This window comes from Microcebus murinus, chromosome 3 (genome assembly GCF_040939455.1).
Source record: "Microcebus murinus isolate Inina chromosome 3, M.murinus_Inina_mat1.0, whole genome shotgun sequence".
Lineage (NCBI taxonomy): Eukaryota > Metazoa > Chordata > Mammalia > Primates > Cheirogaleidae > Microcebus > Microcebus murinus.
In genome coordinates, this window is record NC_134106.1 from 79,761,296 (window position 1) to 79,779,409 (window position 18,114).

General features: G+C 44.0%; 1 protein-coding gene across 1 annotated transcript in view; it reads left to right on the forward strand.

Annotated features, from left to right (window-relative positions):
* Positions 1-18,114, forward strand: part of NPAS2 (neuronal PAS domain protein 2) — a 182,538-nt gene that overhangs the window by 100,832 nt on the left and 63,592 nt on the right. The gene's annotated exons all lie outside the window — the stretch shown is intronic.

The following is an 18,114-nucleotide window of genomic DNA, read 5'->3' on the forward strand; positions in this document are numbered from 1 at the left end:
TCCAGGTTATTCTGGGAATCAGCCTCAAAATATACTGAGTAGCTCTTCACGACATGTATGTGAAAATTCACCACAGTTGGCAATAATCCAATTATTCTTAATAAGGGTCTTCTCTTTAGCAATAATGGAAAGAATAGCAGTGGTGGCCAGCATTCATTGGATGCTTCCTGTATACGCCAATCCATACCGACAGTACCAAGCTAAGTACTTTTAAATGCATCATCTTGTGTCATCTCCGCAACGTTCTTTTGGGGTGTGTGTCATTGTTATTCCCATTTTACAGATGAGAAAACTAAGGCTCAACAAGATTGAGTAACTTGTCGGAGATCAGAAAGCTCTAGTAAAGTGGCAGAATGAGAAGTCAGATATAGGATTCCTTAACCTTAGACTCTATTTACCCTCAAGACCACCGGAGACTCTGTTCATGTAAGAACAAATTCAGTCTTCCTGGCAGACCAGACTAAGAGCTGAATTCTGACGTGACTTTGGAGCCCACAGGAGTTTTATTTTTGCCATCAACATCTTTGCTATCACTGTCCCAGCCCCCTAGAGACTGAGCCCTGGCTCGCTAGTGCACTGCTCACCTCTATATCAGGAAGAGATAAAAATGAACGTTTAGGCTCTACTATACACAGAAATCAGCAAATATAGGCATGCCAAAAAAAATCTGGGCTAAAAGTAAATCAATTTGTGTGCAGTTTGTTTTCCTTTATTCTCCTCCCCTTTTGCTCTGGGCCATGGGCATACCCCACCCCTACCCCAAAACTTCTCTGCTTAGAAACCTCCTTTGCACAGATACCCGGGCCGTAAGGCTGCTGGCCATACTCCTCTTCTCGCCCTCAGACAGGAAAATGGGTTTAGAGTGTTTGGTAACATCCAGAACAAGCAGCAATAATGCAGCATCTATCCTCACACTTGGGAAAAACAAAAACAAAATGAACACAAACCTAAGATTGTATTGTTTTCAAAGCAATTTTTATTGCAGCACCTTGGGAGACCCTTTCCCTAATCCCACCTGGAGGCCCTACGTGAAATGTTTTCACTCTCACGATATTTTTGATGAGTTTAGCAATGTTTTAGCTTGAGGTCAAAGCTCTCATTGGCCTCAGAAAACAGGTTTTGTGTTAGGCAAGGCTTTCAAGGCTTTAGGGAATTCGTGGAATGTATTGGAGTTGATTTGATCAAGTATTCTGAGCCACTTTCTTCCGTGCATTTCCTTGTAAATCCAGTGAGTATTAATTGAGTGCCTATGGTGTGTTCAGAACTGTGCGCTCTTTTCTTTAGGGAAGAAGCAAAAACATAGTCCTTGTGCTCAAGAAGGCAACTGTTTGAGAGTGATTTGGAATCCCTAGATAATGAACTTCGCAGTTGCCATTGTGTGTTCCAGCCATGAGCCCGTCTTTCTCATTCTGATGCAACGTAGTGGTTGGGGGCCCGGGGGGAGGAGTGGGTGGCCATCCAGGCAGCGTGTACTGTGATTCTTGCTCCTGTCTCTTTGCCTCAGTTTCTTCGTCTTTAAAGTGGGGTGATAATAATAGCAACTTCATCCAGACATGATTGGGAGGATTGAATTCAATGGTTTCTCAGCCCCCAGCACAGTGTGGGGTCCACAGCGCTGATAAGAAAGGCTAAAACTCCTGGAGCACTCACAAAACACCTGGAACATTGACACACAGTAACTCTCTCAGCCTTACAATACCCTCAAGTTAGGTTACTATTAGCCCCATTTTACAGTTGGGAAACCCCGAGGCTCAGGGAACACATAGCCCATCAGTGACAGGCAGGGATTCAAATTCAGGCATCAATTTCTAAAGTCATGCTCCTAAAGGCTTCTATGACATTCTATGGAAGCTGCTCCTTTGATTCACCACCTTCTGAGGAGTAACGACAGCGAGCGCTGATAGGAATTCTAGCTTTCCAAAGAAAGCATGTCTATAAATTGACTGTATTGTAAAATACAGTTTACTCCATTTTCTTGATAGAAATGAGCACCTGTTGGTTAAGAAGAAACTGCTTCATGTTCATGTTCAGTATTAAACAAGTACATGACCCTCCACCGTCCTGTGGGCTGTGAGGTTTCGTTGCCATAACCCCATGCCTGGTAGTTGAGGGAAGGCTGGGGGGTGGGTTATGGCTGTGCTGCCTTTTGTTCATGAGAATCCAGAGGGTCAGGCCAGATTAGCTGATTCTTAGGGTTCTCGATAGAGTGAATGCTGCTTCTGAAACACAAGCTAAACAGTTTATTATTCTTTGACCCTAATCCTTAGTCTCAACTCTGATAAAGTGGATCAGGTGAAAGGAAGGAGTTCAAACACAACAAACAAAAAGCTTGCATATGCCATTTTGCAGAAGCAGATATTTCAGAAGGAAAAAGCTTTAGCCATTTGGAGACTGGTTGTTTCTTCTGTCTCCCCAGGTAGAGGACTAGGAAATGGGGTAGTTCATTGACTGAGACCATTCTGTCTGTATTGGTGAACCAAGTAACGTGGTAAGCGAGTGGAAGTTACCAAAGAGGATACAGGGCATTATCCTGCCCTCAAAGAGCTTTCAGGCAAGTTAGGGATGCATTCGTGAAAACAAGCATAAAGGAGAAAAAAAACATATCTTGCAGAGTCTGTGTTAGGCAAAGCCAGGATGGTGATCAAATTTGTAAGCTCCACCTTCCCAGACAACTGCTCTCTTGGGGAGAGTAACATGGTGAAGAGGAGAGATCCATCTTGTTTCATTTATATCATTTCTTTGATGTAAATTCTTTTAAGTCTGAAGGGAAAGGCCTGTCCAGGAAGGTTGTAGCCAGGTAGGAGGGCTTCAGCTCTGTGCAGGCTTGCAGAGTTCCCCGTGTGTGGACACGGTGCAGGAGGAAAATGCCTGGTGCTCTGCATTCTGCGGTATGTGGACCTTCCCAGCCGGAGCCTGTCGTGCTGCGATTTTCTTTCATAGGCTTTGGGTTGGGTTTTACTGACATCATCATAAGCTCGGACACAAGGAAAAAAAATGACAGTAAAAAATGTTTGAGGCTTCCTTTTAGCTTACTTTGCCTGGTGATTAAGGTAGCAGCAGGCATTGCAAGAACACAAGGGAAGGTAACAGGACATGCGATTCATTTATATTACCCTGTAATTTCCAGAAGAGTGATCCTGTTCTCAAAGGGGAAAGAAGAACTGTACTTGCAGGCAGAATGCTAATTCTTCCTGTGGCCCAGTAAACAGCGGACTGGAAAAGGGGCCTCCCTCGATTGGGGGCCTTTGGCTTTGACTCTGCTGGGGTCGTTGGGTAGGCTAAGAAGAATTGTCAGGGACGCGTGTGCCTGGCAGGCTTAGAAACTTGGGCATATCTCAGCTCGGGGAGATTCAGAGCCTCTCTGGGGGCATCTGAGGCAAAAGGCAGTTTACTAAAAGCCTTATCAATAATTTCAGTACATTTTAAATTGAAAAAGGATGGTCAGAAATCCACTCTCTTGAAAATGCTGCCTTTCTTTAGAAAAGGATAGACATTCCTCTTTTACAATTTTGGTGGCAAGTTCCTAAGGCTCGTGCTCCAGTTAAATGGTGCCCGTGTAAACGTTAACTAAGAGTCACTGTGAAATGAGGCCAGGTTCCCATTTGGGCCCAGACACTTTCTACTAACTGTGGTTAAGAGGAAAGATGTTCCCGCTGCATCTCAAGAGAACAGACAGCCTCAGCTGCTCTCAGCCACCCCCAGATGCTTTGCCAAATCTCCGCAGTAAAAAGCATCCCAAGTTCCACATGTTTTCCATGAGATGAGGGTGGCATCGGCCTGACCCGCCTTGTCCCACGAGAGGTGACTTCTCCCCACACACCCAGGTGACATTATCTTCTTGCACCAAACCACTTAAGGCTCTGAGCTCAGCAATGTCCCCATACCCACCCCCTCACTATGCATGGGGTGCCACCTGAGTTATGGAAGCAAGGAGGGACATACCTGTCCACAGGGCCCAGGCCTGACCGTCAGAGGGGGCTGCACTGATCGTAAATGGACCTTGCTGTCTGCCAGGGTTACCCACATTATGGTGCGAGGGACAGTAGTCCCAGGAAGTACCCCCCAAAACAAGTTTGGACTGTGCATTTACTCAAAGACTCACTTTTGGAGAATTTGGGGCTGCTTAGCACATTAAAGGTGCTAAGACTACAGTTAGCAAATAAATAAAAATCTGTTCAATCTCATACAACCTGGCCACTTTAAAAAAAACCTGGAAAAACAATAACAAAACAACTGTCTCTGGCTATGGTCCTTTCCCTTTCTCCAAGTAATTCTTCATGATTTTTCCACTGAAGGCCCTTTAACCAACACTTCTTAGGTAATAGATACACTGACTTAATTCCCATGATTTCTGTATATTTTCTTTTACATAAAAATATCAAAATAACATTTGGAAAATACTGAAATGTTTAAAGAAGCAAACAAAGATAATTTATAATCACATCACGTAGGATAGCCACTGTTAATATTTTGGCGTATTTTCCATCAGTCTTTTTTGTACATTTCCATCCAATGCTGAGAGAAATGCTGTTACAAGCTCTTTGTTAATGTGGGTGATCAGACTCTAATTTATTCTTTAGCAAAGTTCACCTTTTATGGACAGGACTATGTTCATGTAGGACATGTTTTCATACATACTTAAAATGTATTTCATGCCTCTGAGCATTGCATGCCACAGTTGTCACTTCGGGGGTTGACTGTGAGCACCTGCTTGGTATATTTCAGTTCTGCAGGAAATGTGAGTTCCCGGTGGAGAACTCAGTCTCAGGCACTGTGGAGACAACAAAAGAAAGATACTTGAGACTAGTCCCGATACGCCTTCTATAAAGGTTGAGTTTGCTCCGTTTATAAAACTCAGGTTTGGGATTCCTAGTCCTGTGATCTTGTCAGTTTCCGTCTGATCCTATGATGTGGAACCAGTTACCCTAGGCAAGACAATGCCAGAGTTCCCCATCTGGAAGGAAACATAGGCATCAGTGAGTCTCTATTTTATGAACTAAGTATTCTGGGTACCTGTTGCTATGTAACAAACCACCCCAAAACTTGAGAGATTAAAGCAATGAGGTTCATTTTGCTCATGGATCTTGGAAGAGGGTGGGGCTTGGCAAGGGAGCACTTGTCTCATTCCACGTGGTATCAGCTGGGGCGGCTCAAAGATGGTAGCGTGGAACCGCCTAAGACGTGCTCCTTGCCATGGCTACTGGTTGAGACTGGCTATTGGCTGGGACCTCCGCTGGGTCTGTGGTTTTCCCTGTGGAGGTGTGGCTTCCACATGACACAAGACTGAGTTCAAGGGCAAGCATCGTGACAGAGAGAGCTGGAGGAAGCCGCCTCTCCTCTTAATAGCTGATCTGGGAAGTCAAGCATTGTCACTGCTGTTGCATCCTGTTCACTAGAAGCCAGTCACCAAGGCCATAGTCAAGGGGAGGGGAATTAGGACCCATCTTTGGTGGGGGTACATTTCAGAGAATTTAAAATGCTCTGTGTTAAAAATGACCATGTTGATGTCCTCACAATAGGAAACTGAGGCCCTCGGGGTGAGAGTGCTCCGCCCACTCTCTCCTGGCGTAGGTGGCAGAACCAGGGTGCGAACTGGCATCCTCCGAAGCCTTGCGTAATGCTCATCTCAACCAAGCCACACTGTCTTGACACCCTTGCTCCCGTAACCTCTCTTTAACTTCCGGTGGTGATTGGGAACATGAAAATAAGACGCCTTATGGAATGCCTTTAGCTCCTCACCATGGAGACCCTCCAAGGACAAACGCCACTCTTCACGGAGATGTGTACTCATTCTCTTACATACCATTATACCTGTTATCCAAACCCCAGCTGCTCTCGGCAACGAGGGGAGCCTGCCGGCGCCTCCCTCTCCAGTTCCGAACGGAGCTTTCCCGGGAAGCATTTGATGTATCAGCTTGCACTTCATTTGATCAGCTGCGTGTGATTCAGAGGGCATCTTCTGTTTTCCCCCATCAGGGTGTCCTGTTCGCTCAGTTAACAGAACTAGACTTAGTGGGGCCAATTTAAAAGATGGTACCATTGGGATTAAACGCCAGGAAAGGCGTCCGAGTAGCATGGAAGTCTGTTAGATGTCATGGATGGTTTCCCAGTGGATGCCAGAGATGCTTAAACCGAAGACGTTGTCAGCCAGACCAGTCTGCACATGAAATGGATGAAAAGGAAAAGCCCGCTCAGGATGATAGATTTCTTTTTTCTTTTTTCACTGATTTTATACTCATTTCTGATCCAGCTCACAGATCAGGGGTTCTGATACAGTTTTTCCCCTTGAGGCAAACACAGGATTTTTGGTGATGTATAAAACACACCTGCACCACTGTCCATGTGTCCTTGTGAATTTAAGGAAGAGAGAAGGCCAAGGACGCAGGCTTGGGGTGTGCGTTCACATTCTCCTGTATACTCAAACTCTCTCTTCCTGCCTCAGGGCCTCTCAGCAGGGTGGGAGACAAGCATCGCCCTTCCCCCTCGGTGCTACAGGCTCCCCAGAAGGACCTAATCCCTGTCCCAGCCACCGTCATACCTCTTGGGCCGTTGGGTGTGAAGCCCAGTCCTGCACACTAAGTGTGCACACTGTGGCCCTCTCCCTGCCAAGGAGGGGAGGGGAGAGCAGCATTGAGTATGGTGTATATAACATACGTCTGTCTCGTGAAAGTGCCTGAGAGAAGGGCCTTCGGGATTCCACCTGGGGGAGAAACCCAAGGGCATGTCCATGTGCATATGCATTGCACACACGTGTGCACATGTCTCTCCTCCATGACTCTTTGTCTTGGAACCATGTTCTCCTCCTGCCTTGCCTTGCCTTATGTGGTGCCTCTCCTTCCTTCAGTCCTCTTGATATACCATAAATGCAGTCCCGTTGTAAGTGTGGCACTACTGTGCCAGGTCTCACTTAGATCCTGAGCTGCAGGTACAATCCTCCTCTGGAATTCCAGAGGTCTGGAGACCTGCGTCTCAGCCTCCCACCCTGTGTGCCCTAGCGAGGCCAGTATGGGTACCCAAATCTATTTTCAGTGCGTAGAAGAGCATAGGAGAGCAGTCTTACTAGGTTAATAAAATCCGATGTTAATATGCAGTGGTGGCTCCTTTTTGATCCTTTTTTAATATTAGCTCATAACAGAGTGATGCACTGATACCAAGGAAGAAGGGCCTGCACAGTTCATCCGTCATTCTCTTTGTTCTTCAAGAGCTACCCAGAAATAGGTTTCTTCGAGTCACTTATAACTACTATCCAGCTCACCCATATGCTTTCCTGCAAAAGGGCCTTATTTACAGTCCTTGTACCAGCCTTTCAGAATCTCTACTCCCACCGTTTGATTGCTATGGGTCTTTTACAAAATCACTAAAAAGGTGTGAAAAGATATATAAAGGTTCTGGATCTTGGTGAGATGACGTCAGTCTGCTTCATCCTGTCCATCATGCTGATGCAGTTATAAAACTTGGGCAGAATGCATAGAACAGCTATTTGAGGACCCTGAAAAGCAAATAGTGGGGGCAGATTGGGGAGGTAGCAGAATTCGAGGTAGCAGTGAGTTCACCATTTTTCGCCTGTAGTATCCCTTAGCCTAGACTCGGTCAGGCCCTTACCCAGAGGTGGGCATCTGCTGATGGATTGAGGACCAGGAGAAGCCCTCTAGCACTACCCCGAGGAGTGGGGACAGGGTCTTCTAATGCTCAGATTGAGTGTGGTGAAATCTCTCTCTTTTTGTTCTTTTCTCCATTCCCTTGTGCGCTGTAAGCAATCCTCTGACAGGGTAGCAGTAGCAACAGCGGCCGAGGGGATCCACATGGAACCTTCTATGCTGAGGGAGAGGAACCTGTCTCTCCGATCAGAGGAGCTAGAGTTCCAAGAGGATGGGGTGAAACCCTGTTGCTTTTTCCCCCCTCTCCCTCTATCTTCCTACTGCTTGGCCTCAGATGAAAGTGCAGATGTGGGAAGTGTGAAGCGGAGCAGGATAAATAAAGAGCAAGCTTTTTGGCAAAGGGAACTTTTTTGTTCCCTAGGAACAAGGAGCCCTAGGAAGCTGAAGGTGCTGTGCAGATTTTAGAGAGAGAGGAGCTCAGGAAAGTGGCCCTGTAAAGTTGGGCATGCATCTGACCTTGAGCAGCTCACCATAGACTTTCAGGTCTGAACTTCAGGACAGACCACCACCCACGGTGGCCGTGTGGGACATGTTTAAATGGCACTCTGGTTTTCTCATCAGAAACCATGGAAGCCTTCTGATAGTGGCACAGTATTCTTAAGATGTCAAAAGAAAAGAACTGTTAACCTAGAAATCTATATCCAGTGAAGATATCCTTCAGGAATGAAGGTAAAATGAAGATTTTCTCAAATAAAGGAAAACTTCTTGTCAAGCGACCTGCTCTGAAAGAACTACTAAAGGAAGTTTTTCCAACAGAAAGGAAATGATACCAGATAGAAAGTTGAAATATTAAGAATAAAGGAAAAATAACATAAATGATAAATATTTGGCTAAATATAATAAAAAGTCTGGCATTTTAAACAATAGCATAATCTGATAGTGTGCCCAGTGTATGTATATATAGACATAAGACAATTATAACATCAAAAAAGATAGGATGGTAAAAGGAACTGTATACAGAAAAGTTTCTAGATTCCATTTGAAATGTTAAAATATTCTAAGTGGGCTTTGAAAAGACAAGTTTATGTATTACAATTCCTATAGTTAATACTAAATGCTATACAAAGAAATATAGGAGGAAAAAACAATAGAAAAAATGAAATGAAATACTAAGGAATATTTAAATAGCCCAAAAGAAGGCAGGAAAGGGGATAAAGGCATAATAACCAAAAATAAAGAGTAGAAAAAACAGAAAACAGGTGTTAAAATAGAAGACCTATGTCCAAACAGATAAGCAACTACATTAAGTGTACATGGTCTAAATATGTCAACTAAAAGAGATTGTCATAGTGAGTTTTTTAATAACCTAAATATATGCTGTCCATAAGACATTCACCTCAAATATGATGATATAGGTGAATTATAGGTAAAACTATAAAAATAATATACCATATAAACACTAATTAAAAGAAAGCCAGAGTGGCTATATTAATGTCAAATGAAGTAGACTTCAGAGTAAAGAAATTCACCAGGAATAAAGAGTGATATTATATAATGATAAAGGATCAAGAACAGATAATAATCCTAAGCATATACATACACCTAAAAACAAAGCTTTAAAATACATGAAGAACTGAGATGAGTCTTTAATATGCCTCTTGTAATAATAGAACTAGTGGACTGAAATTCAGCAAGGATATAAAAGAACTGAAAAACACCATCAACCAACAGAATCTGATTGATGTTCATTAAACATTCCACTCACCAATAACAAAATATACATATTTTCAAGTACATATTGAAAATTTACCAAGATAGACCAATCCTGCCTCATAAAACAAATGTAAATAAATCTAGATGAACTTAAATTATATTAGAAACAGAAACATAGCACGGAAAATATCTCCAAAACTTGAAATATAACAACAGACTTCAAAGTAATCCATGGATCAACAAGATAGTCTCAAGGATGTTAGAAAATATTTTTAACTGAATAAAAATGGAAGTATAGCATTTCAGATTTTGTGGGTTGTAGCTAAAGCAGTGTTTAGCGAGAAAATTTCCAATATTAAATGCTCCTCATAGACAAGAAGAAAGATCTCAAATCAACAATTAAGCTTCTACCTTAAGAAACTAGAAACAAGAGCAAAATAACATCAAGGATTGAGATGATAGATATAAGAGCAGAAATCAGTAAGATTGAAAATAAAAAAAAATGATAGAAAAGAATTAGTGAAACCAAAAGGTGATTTAAAAAAAAAAATCAATAAAATTGATAAGCCTATTCAAAGACTGACCAAAAAAGAAGACATAAATTACTAATAGCATGAATATGAGGGGCTATCACTACACACCCCTCAGGCATTAAAAGGACCATAAGGGAACACCATAAACAATTGTATCCACATAAATCCAACAACTTAAATGAGATGGACCAATTACTTAAAAACCATAACTACCAAACTCACACAAGATGAAAGAAAAAACCTGATAAATCCTGTAACTAGTAAATTGAATTTGTAGTTTAAAAAAACCTGAACAAGAAATCTCCTGTCCAAGATGATTTCAGTCGTGAATTCTGCCAGACATTAAAAGAAGAAATATCACCAATTCTATGCAGTCTCTTTCAGAAAGTTGAAAAGGAGAAAATACTTTCCAATTTATTTTATGAGACCAGCATTACCAAGATAAAAGACAATATAAGAAAAGAAAACTATAGATCAATATTCCTCGTGAACACAGATGTAACAATCCTCAACAAAACATTAACAAATCATATTTAACAATATGCATGTACATATATATATTTTTTTTAATCATAACGAAGGAGAGTTTATCCAGAGAATGCAAGGCTATTCAGTATTCAAAAATCAATCAATGTAATGTGTCATGTTAGCAGACCATAGAAGCAAAACCACATGATTGTATCAATTGATGCAGAAAAAACTGGACAAAATTTAACATCTATTCATGAAATAAAAATCAACACTTAACTCAAAATGGATTGTAAATGTAAAATGTGTAAAACTCTGAAATCCTTAGAAGCAAACATAGGAGAAAGTATTTGTGGCCTGTAAGATTAGGCAAAAGGTTCCGAGACCTAACACCAAAAGTACAATCCATAAGAGAAAAATTGTTAACTTCGACCTCATCAAAATCTAAACGTAGACCTACCATTTGATCCAGCAATCCCACTACTGGGTATTTACCCAAAGGAAAAGAAGTCATTTTATCAAAAAGACACTCTAAGTAGAATGTTTATTACAGCTCAATTCATAATAACGAAGACGTGGAATCAACCCAGGTGCCCATCAATTCATGAGTGAATGAATAAAATGTGTAAAAATAATATGTATACCATGGAGTTCTACTCAGCCATAAAAAATGAATTAAACCTTTTGCAGGGCTGGGCGAGGTGGTTCACGCTTGTAATCCTAGCTCTCTGGGAGGCCGAGGCAGGCGGATTGCTCAAGGTCAGGAGTTCAAAACCAGCCTGAGCAAGAGCGAGACCCCATCTCTACTATAAATAGAAAGAAATTAATTGGTCAACTAATATATATAGAAAAAATTAGCCAGACATGGTGGCGCATGCCTGTAGTCCCAGCTACGAGGGAGGCTGAGGCAGGAGGATCGCTTGAGCCCAGGAGTTTGAGGTTGCTGTGAGCTAGACTGATGCCAGGGCACTCACTCTAGCCTGGGCAACATGTGAGACTCTGTCTCAAAAAAAAAATACCTTTTGCAACAATCTGGATGAAACTGGAAGCCATCCTCCTAAGTGAAGTCTCACAAGAATGGAAAAACAAACACCACATGCGCTCACTATTAAATTGCAACTAACCAGTCAGCACTCGTGTGCACAGATGGAAGGAAAACTCAACAGAATTCACGCAGGTGAGGGGAGGGGAGGAAATGAGTGAAATCATACCTAATGGGTACAGTGTACACTATCTGGGTGGTGGGCACACTTACAATTTTGACTCAAGTAGTACAAAAGCAATCCATGTAACCAAATCATTTGTACCCCCCAATAATGTTCTGAAATTAAAAAAAAAAATACTTACTTTGTAAGCTAATATTAAAAGAATGAAAAGACAAGCTACAGTCTGGGAGAAAATATTGACAAATCACATATCTGACAGAAGACTTGTATTCGGAATATATAACTAATTCTCAAAAGTCAACAATAAAGAAACAACCCAATTTAAAAATGGGCACAAGATATGAACAGATGCTTCACCAAAGAGAATATACAGATGGCAAAAAAAAAAAATACATGAAAGATGTTCAATGTCATTAGCCATTAAAGAAATGCAAATTAAAACCTGATAAAGTACCACTGCTCCTTTCTTAGATTAGCTAAAACTTCAAGTACTGGCAATGGTAAATCTCCTTGAGGAGGTGGAACACCTGTATCACTCCCACACTGCCAGCGGGAAACTGAGATGGTGTGGTCACTCTGGAAATCAGTTTGGCAGTTTCTTATGAAGTTACACATACGCTGTCCATATGCCCCAGCCATTGTACTCTTAGGTTATTTACTTCAGAGATATGAACATGCATTCACCCGAAAACCTGTACACAAACGTTTGTAGCAGCTCTATTCATAAAATCACTAAAACCAGAAACAACGCAGATTTCTTTCAGTGGGCGAATGTACAGCCCGGCTGTGGAGCCTCCGTGCAATAGGAAGCCCCTCAACAGTGAGAAGGCACAGGTATCGACAGGCACAGCAACCTGGATAAGTCTCAAAGGCTTTGTGCTGGGCAGAAGCCAGGCGCAGAAGGTGACACGCCACATGATTGCATTGTTATGATGTTCTTGAAAAGACAACATAGTGATGGAGAACAGAGCGGAGCTTGCCGGAGTCAAGGGAGTGGAGGGAATGAGGAAACTGGGGAGAGAACTGTTCTGTGTCTTAAATGCAATGATGGTCGTGCAAATTCAGATGTGTGCTAAAATGCATAAAACCGTGCCCCAGAACAAAAAGGGGGGCAGAGCCGTGTTGTGCTTTTAGGTGAATGATACGGGTCGATCCTTCCTTCTCTGCTCATTTGCCCCCTGAGTTGGGTCCCTCTTCTTTTTGGCCTGACGTCCTGACAAGTTTCCCTCCTTCAGACAGTCCATCAGCACCCTATCCCAGACTCCCCCGAGAGCTCAGACCAGAATGCATGATCCAGTACTTAAGCCTCCAAGCTCGACCTCTTCTTTCTCACCCACCTCCTCGCACTTTCCTTCCCACTTTTCCCCACCTCTCCCCTCCCACTTGGCCCCCCAGCTTTTCTCCCCGGGCTTTTCCTCCCCACCACCCATGTCCAGCTCCCCCCCACCCCAAGACTTCCCTGACCACCTCTGTGGCTGGTCTTCCTCCCTGGTGAACCCCCTGGGCAATTTGTTGGAACCTCTCACCTCGCTGTGTCTCACTGTGCCTTGTGTAACAGCTGTGAAGACCTCTTTGGTTTTTTTTGCTCCAGGGAGGGCCTTGTGCATAAAACGTGCTAATCAGAGAACAAAGGACATTCTCCTGTTTCTAATTTCTGTGATCTGGAGGACCTCAAGTCAGAGGTGTGAGAAGGGCCTGGAAAAGGGAGAGGGAATCGGGAGATGTTAGGCTAAGGACAGGAGTTTCAGTTAGATGGGAAGGATACGTTTTTGAGATCTGTTGCACATCTGGGTAACTATAGTCTATGATACTGTATAGTATTGTGTATTTCAGCATGGCTAAGAGAGTACATTTCAAATGTCCCACACCAAAAAGTAACTTGAAGTAATGGGTTTGTTAATTAGCTTGATTTAATCATTCCACGTTGTGTGTACATATCAAAACATCACACTGTACCCCATATCAAAACATCACACTGTACCCCATAAATATTATTATTAATATATTAATAGTATTAATAATAATAATTATACTAATTATGATTAGTATAATAATTATTATTACTAATATTATTATTAGTCAATTAAAAACAATTTAAAAATGTAAAGTCCCGTTAATGCCAAGGATGGGGCCTGGAAGGTAACCTGTTCCCCCACTTCCCTGGGGGTCTATGTTGCAATTAAACGGATTATTGAGTTCTGAGCCATAGGTGATTTTCTGCCTCAGTCCCCTCCTGTGTCCATCCAGGTAGGTGACATTGTACTGTGGAAACAAATAATCCCAAATCTCAGTAAACCCAAGAAGTGTAACACAGAGCTGCTGGGACCCTCGCTGTGAGATGAACTCACTCAGAGTCCCGGCTGAGAGAGGCTTCATCTCTTTTGTTGCCGAGGTAGGAAGAAGAAATGGGGCAAGTTTTGCACTAACGCTTCATGCTTCTCCTTGGAATCAACACGTGCCATTTGTGCCGACAGGTCCTTGGCCTAGGTGAGTCAGGGGGCCACGCCTAACTTCCAGGGGAGGTGCAGTCCTGTACTGTCTAGAAGGCAAACCAGAAATATTTGGTGAACAGCAGTGCCGACAACCACAGGTGACCACGACAGTAGGGAAGACTGCTCTTCCTAGGAGCTGGGACTGGAGTCACAATCTCCCCTGGGTTCTCTGAAGTATCCTTCACCGACGGGGAACACAAACACTGGGGTCCTGTTAGCATGCAAGGCCGTTTTCCTGAATGATGTGTTTAGTTTCTGTGCTATAAATTTAAGCAGCCAAAATTAGTCACTCTCAGTTCTGTGCTCCCAGAGCACTGTGTCCATAGCTCCGTGACGGATCATGCCACGGTGATTTTGGGGGCACTATAGGACGAGGCAGGAGAGTGGGTTGCCTCGTGGCGTGGGCACTGGAGCCAGCCTGCACTGCCACTTCCTAGTCTGTGATGCTGGCAAGTCGCACAGACTCTCGGTGCCTCAGCGCCTTCCCTGTGAAACGGGGATGATAACAGTACCTACCTTATGGGGTTGTTGTGAGGATGAAACTCGATGTACGTAAAGCACTTCATGTGGTACCTGTTGTATAGTCAATGCCCAGCAAATATTAACTATGTAACCAAACTTCCCAAGATGCCCAATGAAGGACACTTCAGAACAGATAACCTAGGGCTCTTGAGCCCTGCATTCAAAAATCAGAGGGTGAGGCTTATATCAATGTATATTTAAAGCATACACACATGTACCCTTCCCTCCCTCCCCCCTCCCCCACTCTCTCTCCCCCCTTCCCCCTCCCTCTCTCTTAAACTCAAGAAGACAACCACAATCCAATTGAAAAGCAGGCAGAAGATTTGAACAAACACTTTACCAAAGGAGATATGTGAATGGCCATTAAGCACACAAAAAGATGTTCAACATCACTAGTCACGAGGAAATAGGAATTAAAACCACAAACATAACACTTCTGTAGCTCAAGTACATTAAAAAAAGAAATGATTGACAGTATCAAGTGTTGGCAAGAATTGTAACAACTGGGACATTTACGTGCTGCTGGTGGAACTGCAAAAATGGTCTAGCCAGCTTTGTACAATAGTGTGGCAGTGTCTTACAAGGTTAAAAATACCTTTAACGTATGACCCAGCAATTTCTTGCCTCTTGGGATTTACCCAAGAGAAATGAATGCCTGTATCTACACAAAGATCTGTATACAAGTATTCAGAACAGCATTATTCTTAATTCCCCCCCCCCCAGCTGATAACAACCCAAATGTTGTAGCATATTCATGCAGCGGAATGCTACTCAGCTGTAAAAAGGAATGAAGTATTACCGTGTGCAGCAACATGGCTGCATCTCAAAAACTTTGTGCTACATAAAAGTCAAAGGCTACATACTATGTGATTCCACTTACATGAAGTTCTAGAAAAGATGGCACTAAGTTGCCAGGTCAGTGGTTGGCTGTGGCTGGGGCTGGGGCTGGGGTATCCACAATAAAGACACGGGAGAAAACCCGTCAGGGTGAGGGGACGTGTCCACATCGTGTCGTGTATCTTGGTTGTGGTGGTGGTTACACAATGACCCAAATTCCTCCAACTCTATTCTTAAAATGGGTGAATTTTATTCGATGTAAATAGTGCCTTAAAAAAAGAACCCAAAGCCTGCTTGTCGAAGTGTCCTTCGTCCTGTCATCCCAGTGCTCGTGTGTGGTGGTCTCGGGCCTGCCCGGCGTACGTCCTTGTTGGAAACAAGGTCATTCCAGGCTCATTTTCCCTCTCTGGCCTCATAGCTGCGGAGCCAGATGATGGTGACCGATTTCCAGCGCGCTCCACGGCATGTCCCAGGCAGAGGCTGGCGGAAACAAGCTTGTGTTTTTATCTCTAATGATATGAACCTTCATCGGAGCCTCTGCCAGGCCGTGTTGGTCGTCATTACACCCATTGAAGAAGAGAACAGAGCAATAATGAGCTGGGTGTTATCGGCTCACAAATAATTTATAATGGGCAAACTAGGCCAGGAACAGAGCTTTTTTTGGCTAAGGAGGTTGCATGTCACTCTAAAATCTAGGCCAAAAAATTATTTATAATGCATAGACAGTCACTCAGAAAGTTAAAGGGTTCCTTTCTTCTCTCCATGCGTTTGAACACTTGTGCTTTTTAGGCTGGACCTGCAACAAGACGCCTCAGCATCTTGCGGCCACACCTGCAGTCAGCCTGTGAAGTGAGTGAGGCATGCAAAGAGAGTGGCTCGGCTTTGTAGAAACCCCTTAACCCCAAATCCAAGAGCAGATAGGAAGGAGGGGAAAGTAATTCCACTGCCCTAAGGATAAGGAAAAGCGCCTTTAGAGAAACGGTAGTGACCGCAAACTTTAGGTGAGCTTTAGAGAATTGCTCGAATATTATCAGGAAATAGCCCGGATTGAGACATGTTCAATATAAGATGAGCTGTGAGCAGGTGTGTTGAAATAAAGACAGGAAGTGTGTAATTGGGCAGAGGCATGCAGGGTGGTTACGGCCATCATGGTGTCTAGGGGAAAGGCTGTTGGCTGTGCTTTTATGTTTCCAAGGGCTGCTGGGGGAAACAGAGTCGATATTGACACCTGCCCCCAGGGAGGGGCATCTCCACTCACCAGCACCCTCTGTCCTGACCGCACGTTGGCCGGGAGCCTCCTAATGAGTGATTAGCTCCCCCAGGAACCTGGACCCCCAGGCCCTGGGGTGCCTGGACCAGCAGGCAGACCACGTTTGATGGGCCCTGCCACTGAGGCCCTGTTCTCCCTCAGGGAGCCAACATTCTAGAACAAGTCCATCTTGGGTGAATTTGGAGGAAGAGTGGGTCAGCTCTCCCAGCCCTGGATCTCCTTCAAATTAGCTGATTGTTGGTGAAGGGCTGCAGCGTGTCACCCAATCAAGGCTCCTCAAGCCCTGCTGCCTCCTGGGCTTGCTCAGGGGAGGGCTTTCTGCCGAGTGTGTTCCTCGTTGGGTTGTCTGTTAGGGCAGCCCCTAGAGCTGTGATTCCCTATTCAAGTTCCCAGGGATCCTAGGGTTCCTCACAGAGGCCTTGGTGGCTCGGGGGAGGTCCCCTCCCCTCAAACTGAGCAGCTTCACTTTGGTCGCTTCTATAGGTGTGCAGCGTAGGATGTCATTTAAAAAAAAAAATAGACTTTATTTTTTAAAGCAGTTCTAGGCTCACAGCCTAATTGAGAGGAAGATACGGTGATTTTTTTCATATTCCCCCATCACCCCCACCACCTCCCCCACTGTTGACATCCCCCACCAGAAGGGGACATTAGTTACAACTGATGAACCTACATTGACACATCATTATCACCCAGAGTCTGTAGCTAACATTAGGGTTACTGTTGGTGATGCACGTTCTACGAGTTTGGACAAATGTGCAATGACATATATCCACCATGGTGGTGTCATACCGAGTAGTTTTCACTGCCCTAAAAATCCTCTGTGCTCCACCTTTTCATCTTTCCCTAACCCCTGGCAACCACTGATCTTTGGGCTGTCTCCATAGTTTTGCCTCTTCCAGAATGTCATATAGTTGGACTCATACAGTATGTAGCTTTTTCAGACTGGCATGCATCTGTGACTTAGTGATAGGCATTTGAGTTTCCTTCATGTCATTTTTAAAAAGGGTTCAGCTGCTTTTAGCAGCTTGACAGCCACATGCAGCACCTGTCATACGTCAGCCCCGGGTCTGCACAGCTTACAGACTGTTTGTGCAGGGTATACTTGTCTCCCCAACAGGATGGGGAACTCCTTGGGGCAGGGGCCAGGTGTGCCCTGGTGGCACACACAGGACACCTGGCCACCCTTTGTGCCTGGCACCAGGCTGGGTGCTCTGGGATGAGGGGTTGTGGTTTGAGCCTGAGGAAGGGCTTTCAGAGTGCAGCAGTTGTGAGAAGAAGTGTGTCACTTGGTCTCTGAAGTCAGAGTGAGCAGCATCTGGCCACAGAGCTAATCTGGGTAGAACGCTGCATCTGAGTCAGAACTTAGTGATTATTAATGCTGTCTCTCTCTGTGGCCAAGAGTCTAGCAAAACATTTTGTTGTTTTTTTTTTCTTTTTGGAAACAGAGTCTCACTCTGTTGCCTTGGCTAGAGTGCCGTGATGTCAGCCTAGCTCACAGCAACCTCACACTCCTGG